Source organism: Macrobrachium rosenbergii, chromosome 22 (genome assembly GCF_040412425.1).
Source record: "Macrobrachium rosenbergii isolate ZJJX-2024 chromosome 22, ASM4041242v1, whole genome shotgun sequence".
Taxonomy (NCBI): Eukaryota; Metazoa; Arthropoda; class Malacostraca; order Decapoda; family Palaemonidae; genus Macrobrachium; species Macrobrachium rosenbergii.
In genome coordinates this window covers 35,835,891-35,843,390 of record NC_089762.1, presented here as the reverse complement: position 1 = coordinate 35,843,390, position 7,500 = coordinate 35,835,891, and positions in this window count along the sequence as shown.

Below are 7,500 nucleotides of genomic sequence, written 5' to 3'. Positions count from 1 at the left end.
ATCTGAAAGATCTTTATATATATATATATATATATATATATATATATATATAAGCTGAAAAGACTAGATTAAATCTGAGGATGATTAACTGCTGAGTACGAATGGAGGCTAATGCATATGTATGTGTATGAATGTATGTATACATGTATATAAATGTATATGAATACACATACATATATGTATATATAAATATATATGCATACATAATGTATACAAATATATATAAATATACATATAAATAAATATGTATATATGCATATATACATATACATTTAAAAAAATATCTCCATTGTCTTTAAATACGATACACAGAAATGTAGGCTGCAGAGCTTACCAGAAACAAAAGAGAGAGAACAGTAAAAGATATTCGTAGCAGTACAGTTACAAGAGAATGAAAGACAAGAACAGACGGAGGTAGAGAATGGGACCATTTATCTTTACATCCTCCGAGTCCTATAGGAATTGTCCACGTGTCAGGAACAGAATGGGATCTCTAAGTCATTCAGAGTTTCACGTGAGTGAAATAACAAAGCTATATAGACTGCACCCAGAAAGCTGTAGTCTTCTTGTGCCACCTTTTTCAATGGGAAAAACTCGTATGATGTATATTATATATATATATATATATATATATATATATATATATATATATATATATATATATATATATATATATATATATATATATATATAATATATATGTGTGTGTATATATATATATATATATATATATAATATATATATATGGAATATGAATATATATATATATATAAAATATATACATCACACTGGAGTTTTCCCATTGAAGCAGACTGCTAAAAAAGGACAAGAAGACTACAGCTTTCTGGGTGCAGTCTATATCTTTGTTATTTCATCACGTGAATATCTGAATGATATATAGAGATATATATTCTGTTCCTGACACGTCATTTTCCATTGGGAAAGGCAAGGTGCAATGTACTGGATATTAAACGATATTTGCGGTTTAACATTTGTGAACATAAAGATTTCGAGAGTGTGTAGGTGATAAAAATTTACATATGTGTATATATATATGTGTGTGTGTGCGTGTGTAAGTGTGTGTGTATGTTTTTGCGTGCATGCGCCTGTGTACGATAATTACAATCCAAGCAAATAACCCCATCAACGTCAGACCGCTATATTGGCAAAAAAAGTTTTAAAAAAAGAGAGATTATCCCCAGTGTTTGTCTCCATGATTATGTAAATACAGTAACTTTCATCAGCAGTATTTTGTGGTGGCGTAAATCGCCCTTTAAATATTTTCCCAAATATTAACGAGGGGACAAAAGGGGGCGGAATGAAATTCATTAAGCGCTGAACTTCTCTTTAAAAACTGGTAATGAAAAAAAAGTATCAAACTTGTCCTTGCACTTGGGGCATATCGCTCATTTTTTTAACCTCTTTCTTTTTATAAAGCTCTCTGTAATATGTCTCTATTTCTCAAGAGTAAAATAGCCATATACCTCTCCTAATTACTCTGAGTAGTAATATGCTAAATAGCTCACGTGTTTTCCTATCTCTTTTTCACGAAAAAAAAAATATTAAACTTGTTCTTGCACTTTAGTCACGTCGCTCACTTCTGTAATTCGCACTTTCCTTCCTGTACTGTACAAAGCCTTCTGTCGTATGACTCGGTTTCTCAGTCAAAAAATGTCCATATGGGTTCTTCTAGGTACTCTAAGTGGTAATATGCTATATAGTTCATGTGGTTTTTCTATCTGTTTTCCTTTATAAAACTGAAAATCTATTTCTTCGTTTCATGCCTTCACTTTCCATCAGGACAGTTCTATGTTCTCTCTAAAACTCTTATTGTAATTCATCTCAGTACTTCATACTTATCATCATTTTCTTTCTCCTTATTTCCCTAGTATCCTTTTTTGCGCCCACTTACATGATACTATTTTTAAGTCTTGCAAGTACACTTAAGTTTCCCATTTTCCTTCACTTGAGCTCCTTACTGCAATATCTCTACAGCAACTTCTTTTATTCCACTTGTCTTTGGTATCCCTTGATATTCTCATTCATTCAACAGCATTCCTGTATGTTTTCTTCACTTCCTTTATATAAAAGGCTAATGGTTTAAATGGAGATGGTAAACATTTTCATTTTCTTAATACATACATCGTTTATTTTCACCTTCATTCAAACACTTACTGACCTGAAATACTCTAAGAATTGCATCCGTCATGTGCGTGTTCTAATAATTTTCTCTGGTAACCATATTTTCCAACAATTATTAATATGTTCTAGAATATATTTCCAAAAACGCCTCCTCATTCTCCTTCACACACACCAGAATCATCAAACCATCTTCTTCTACCCTTCGTATTCAAATAAAAAAACGCTTAATTTCCCCTAAACAAAAGGAAAAATTAAAAATCAACAATCACGCCAAGTATTCAAATCAACAAACGCTTAAGTTTCCCTCAACAAAAGGAAAAATTAAAAATAAAAAAAAACTCTAGGCAGAGAGAGAGAGAGATTCTGATTCTCGTAAACGTTCCCGTGGAATATATGCTCTCTTCTACCATATGTGCTTTCTCCACTACTTCCCACAGATCTAACAACAGATTTCCAGGGCTGCTTCATTTGACTTTCTCTTTTCCTGGTGTGGGCGATTCCTCCGTCAGGAAAAGAGTGAGTCAAATGTGAGCCAAATGCAGTGGCGTCGCTATGGGGGGCCAGGGAAGGCCCACCCCCCAGTTGAAATTCCCTTTGTAGCTAAACTTTAACCTTACAGCATTTGATACATTTGCATGTAGTAAGAGTTGAAAATTAATTGAAAATTGAGCTCTATCATTTCAAATACAGGTTTACTAATTACTAACACTGTTATTTTTCTTCATTCACATGGAGATATACATTCGAGAATAGTATATTTTACTAATTACAGAATTAGTACATTAGTTTTATGTAATTTTCTTTGACCCCACCCAAAAAATATCTTGGCCCCACCTAGGCACCCCCACTGATGGAATGCCAGCTACGCCACTGGTCAAATGGTCTAAATTTTTGTGGCATCAAGCACAACCTTACAGGGGCGTCATTTTGGGGGGGCTGGCGGGGTCAACTGCCCCCCTCAAGACTCAACTTGCCCCCCCGAGACCCACGTTGCCCCCCACTAAAAGCCTCAACTTGGCCCCCTCACCCCCAAGCCCCAAGAAGTAACAGCATGTTTTCTTTCTAAATGTGCAATCATAAATATATAAAATTTCTCAGAAATATTGTTTCTTGATCTTTGTCTGTCTACTACAGTAGCTACCAGTGATGATGAGATAAAACATATAGTAGTGGGAGTATATAATTTTTGCTGAAATATCTTGCTCATGTGGCTTCAAAAACACATAAAATAGCTCAAAATAAAAAAATAAAAAAAACTCAGCTGATTAGGCTCGCTTCGCTGGCCAAACCGTCTTTGCTCCCCACAATTAAAAATCTGAAATGACGCCCCTGCAACCTTACTATTCCTATTTTCCCAGTTTGAAGTGTAATTGTTATATATAATTTACATAACATTTGTTATACGATTTATATATCATTTCTATACAATTTATGTATAATTTCTTACTGGTGTTAAACTCGGCGTCTCACAAGGTATGTCTTAGGAAATCTCTTTGGATGTCATATATGAATCCACGGTCCTAATTTATTACTGTAATTTCATGGCAGCGAAACTGTTTCATCCCAGTATCGAGATTTGAAGCAAAAATCTATGAACACCAGATTGAGGAAGATTTGGCCTATTATATTTTAACAGAGAAAAATTAATGCTTAACTCGAAGTACGAGACTTCTCACTCTGCATAACGTACAATCGACAAAAAACGAAAATAAACGAAACTGACTTCAGAAATGATAATAATTATTATTATCATTCAGAAAATGAACCCAATTTATATGGAATAAGCCCGCAAGGGCCATTGCCTTGAAATTCAAGCTTCCAAATTGTATGGAGTTCATTGGAAGGAAGTAACAGGAGGTATGGAAAATACAGAAAGAGGGGATCAGTTATTAGAAAAACAGATAAATTAACAAATTAATAGATAGATAAATAGAAATGTAGGTAAAATATTAAAATAAGAAAAGAAGATTTGAGATACCACAGAACACAGACAAGCAATAGACCAATACAGACTAAGCAACAGACCGATACAGACCAAGCATTAGACCGATACAGACCAGATACAGATCAAGCAACAGAAGCAACAGACCAATAGATACAGACCAAGCAATACAGACCAAGCAACAAACTGATACAGACCGATACAGACCAAGCAACAAACCAATACAGACCAAGCAACAAAGACCAATATACACGATCAGACCAGCAAACCAGACCGATATAGATCAAGCAATAGACCGATACAGACCAAGCAATAGACCGATACAGACCAAGCAACAAACTGATACAGCCCAAGCAATAGACCAATACAGACCAAGCAACAAACCAATACAGACCAAGCAATAGACCAATACAGACCAAGCAACAAACCGATACAGACCAAGCAATAGACCAATACAGACCAAGCAACAAACCAATACAATAGACCAATACAGACCAAGCAACAAAATACAGACCAATAGACCAATATAGACCAAGCGACAAACCAATACAGACCAAGCAATAGACCAATATAGACCAAGCAACAAACCAATACAGACCAAGCAATAGACCAATACAGACCAAGCAACAAACCGATACAACAAAGACCAATACAGACCGATACAGACCAAGCGACAAACCGTACAGACCAACAGACCAATATAGACCAAGCGACAAACCAATACAGACCAAGCAATAGACCAATATAGACCAAGCAACAAACCAACAGACCAACAGACCAAGACCAGCAACAAACCTGATACAGACCAACCGCCAATATAGACCAAGCAACAGACCGATACAGACCAAGCGACAAACCGATACAGACCAAGCAATAGACCAATATAGACCAAGCAACAGACCGATACAGACCAAGCGACAAACCGATACAGACCAAGCAATAGACCAATATAGACCAAGCAACAGACCGACAGAAACGACGATACAGACCAAGACCAATATAGACCAAGCAACAGACCAATACAGACCAAGCAACAAACCGATACAGACCGACCAATATAGACCAAGCAACAGACCAGACCAAGCGAGACCAACCGATACAGACCGAACAAGCCGATACAGAGACCAATACAGACCAAGCAACAGACCAATACAGACCCAACAGATACAGACCAAGGAACAAACCATACAGACCAAGCAATAGACCAATACAGAGCAACAGACCAATAGCAGAAGCAACAGACCGATACAGACCAAGGAACAAACCGATACAGACCAAGCAATAGACCAATACAGACCAAGCAACAGACCAATACAGACCAAGCAACAGACCAATACAGACCAAGCAACAGACCGATACAGACCAAGGAACAAACCGATACAGACCAACAGCATCAACCGATACAGACCAAGGAACTACAGACTGGGAGACAATAGACCAATGGAACAAGATGACTGTCTCAGACCAAGCAATAGACCAATTGCAACAGACCAACAGACCAAAAAAGCTGCTTGAGCTACAACTCTGATGTTCAGTTGAGCTAAAACTCACGTTTGTCTTCATTAGCTGTGACGAGTTCAGAATCATGGACATACTGTAGATGTGGGCGTTTAAATGTAGCTTATCTGAAGACGATTTGTGAAAATTGTTGTATAGTATATATATATATATATATATATATATATATATATATATATATATATATATATATATATATATATATATATATATATATATATATATTTAATTTATCACTGTTTTCATGGAAAGGAATTAATATAATGGTACTTTTATAGATCAACTAGCAAGAATTATATACTCCTAATGCTACTGGAATTAAAATTTTAATTCCTTTACCTTAATACGAACCATATAATTACTTTAACTAGTTTAGTGACTAGATGAGGTGACCGCATCCAGTATGAAAAACCCTCCTAATTTTTGCATGACAAAATCATTTTAATAGAGTTCAAACGAGTGATTTAACTTCCAGTAAAATACTTTTCAGTTTTAGCGTCCTATTACCGGTTGAAAGAGGACAAAAATATCAACCAAAGTCACTAGACCGCAATGAAGACACGACCCTTCATACCCTTCGTTGGGTCGTCGCCAGAAATGGGGGTGAAGAATTTTATGGTTTCGGGGAGAGACCTCCATTAATCCCCAAATCAGTTACCTCTAATCAGGTCGCATAATCAATCTTGTTTTACTCTTCCTCCAGCCCTCGCCAACAAAACCCTCAATCAGTGTGTGTGACACTCAATCGTTTCCCTCACGATCACGGTAACTTTTAAAGGGTTTCTATTCTTGAAGTTGATTGCTTACAGCATATTCTTTAAAGTTGGTGCTACTGTAGTATGATGTCTACCATCCATTTTCTACATTTGACATCTCTAGTACTAAGGGGCGAAAGCGAGTCAATGTTTTACGTGTTTAAACAGCCTGGGGAATCAAATAGTCTTGAAACATTGAGGAAAAAAAAGTTAAGTATACCTTAGTTTAACCGGGCCACTGAGCTGATTAACAGCTCTCCTAAGGCTGGCCTGAAGGACTAGACTTATTTTACGTGGCTAAGAATCAATTGGTTACCTAGCAACGGGACCTACAGCTTATTGCGGAATCCGAACCATATTATAGCGAGAAATGAATTTCTATCACCAGAAATAAATTCCTCAAATTCTTCATTTCATCGGAGACTCGAACCGGCGACTAGCAGAGTGGTAGCCGAGAACTCCGACTCGTCCATCGAATGACGAAAAGTGTATGAAAGCTCAACTTCGACTCGGCTAGCCCTGGGCAATAGTTTTGGGAAGTTTGCCATACGCCTTAACTGGGTTGTTTGGTAGAAAACATCCTAATTTTTTGGTAGATGCCGGTAGATAATATCATACTGTTGTAGCACCTTAAAGTTTTATTATAACTCAGATCACGATTATCAACATCACTATACATTATGAGTTCAAAATTTGAATGCCAATCGAAAATGCAGTCACTTTATGAAAAATTGGTTACATTTCCGTTTTCTATATGTTGCTCCCATAATCCAATGGCTGATTCTCGTTTTCTTTTATCTCTTCAGTGGTAAAGGCAGGAAAATTTTTAATCTTTTCGTTCTCATACTTACGTAAGAATCTAGAAAAAATCATATCTCTCTTTATATGATGCCGTGTAAATCAGTGGATGGAAAGTGTGCGCCAAGATATTAAGTAAAGTTGAGAAAATAAGACAAATAAAAACAATGAGGATTATAAAAAAAAAACTCGTTTTTGCACCTCTCAGTTATCACACTTCAAAGTATAAAGACACATACTTTAAACTATACAAAATGGATTTTTCTCCTCCTTTCCCATCACCCAATATATATATATATATATATATATATATATATATATATATATATATATATATATATATAT